The sequence below is a fragment of the Trichechus manatus genome, unplaced genomic scaffold (assembly GCF_000243295.1).
Source record: "Trichechus manatus latirostris isolate Lorelei unplaced genomic scaffold, TriManLat1.0 scaffold00104, whole genome shotgun sequence".
NCBI classification, from domain to species: domain Eukaryota; kingdom Metazoa; phylum Chordata; class Mammalia; order Sirenia; family Trichechidae; genus Trichechus; species Trichechus manatus.
Genome location: NW_004444040.1, coordinates 8,397,774 through 8,398,916, shown reverse-complemented (window position 1 = coordinate 8,398,916; position 1,143 = coordinate 8,397,774). Strand labels below are relative to the sequence as shown.

At 41.9% G+C, this 1,143-nt stretch overlaps 1 protein-coding gene across 1 annotated transcript in view; it reads left to right on the top strand.

Annotated features, from left to right (window-relative positions):
- Nucleotides 1–1,143, top strand: part of PAK5 (p21 (RAC1) activated kinase 5) — a 208,306-nt gene that overhangs the window by 30,501 nt on the left and 176,662 nt on the right. The gene's annotated exons all lie outside the window — the stretch shown is intronic.

Here is a 1,143-nt window from a genome sequence, read left to right as displayed (position 1 = left end):
TCCATGAATTTGTCTGCCTTTTCCATGAATTTGTCTATTTTTTCCTCATTTTTGTCTTCTTTTTGCTTCAACTCTTGGATAGCTCTGAATATTAGAGATTTGAATTCCATATCAGATAGTTCTAGTGCCTTTTCTTCTACTGGAAAGTCATCTGGTGTTTTACTTTGGATGCCTACTGTAACCATCCTGTCATGTTTTTGTAATTGTTTTGATATTGTCTGCTGTCTTCGGGGCATTCGGTAGTTATTTTTCTCATTTATTTTAGATTTGTTTGTTTCATCCTGCTTTTTTGTTTTATTTGGCTATGTCTGAGCAGGTGGGCTGTGTGTTCTTTGTTGGTTGCTCTCTAGGCATGATACTTTTCACCCCATTCTCCAATGGGCAGGGTCAGTCTCTCAGGTATGGTACAGCAGGGCAGGTCCAGCTGAAGGGGTATTTCTGGGACAGGTTGTTTGTGGCACATACTTGGCCCTACAAGGCAGACCGGAAATCAGTGCAGGGCAGGTTCCAGTAGGCCATGGCTGTGCTGCTTGGGGTTGTGATGTCCAGCACATGGTGCAGGTAGGCAGAAGAAGGGGGGAGATTGTGATGTATGGAGCTAAGATGAGTATGGGAAAGAGAAGAGAGAGGAGAGAGGAAAAGGAACCAAAAACATACACATAAACAAAAAAGAGTGCTAAGGGAGCTTGCTATTGGAGTGGAGAGATGAGAAACTGAGAAATGGAGAAAAACAAAAATCAAATTAAAAAAAGAGAAAGGGTAAAAGAAAAAAATGAATAAATCGAGAAACTGGAAATGAAGAAGGACAAAAAGGGGAAAAGAGAAGAAAACAAAACAAAGAAACAAAAAAAAAAAACTAAGAAGAAAGAAATTCCCCCAGGGGTCCCACTGCATGTCTGCGCAGAGTAAGGGAGTAGCTCCTAAGCCACGTGGTACTGCCCAGCTAGAAGGGGCACCCAAGCTGAGAAAATAAAAAGGAAACAAACAAATCAAAACAGAACAAACAAACAAAAAAAGCCCTTGGGGTACCACCAGTGTGGCGGCATAGGCTGGGAAGCAGTTTTACAGTTGAGTGGTGTTTTGAAGCCTTTCAGGAAGAAGCAAAGATGGTACATGGAGCCAGGTATTTGAGAGAAAGGAAGG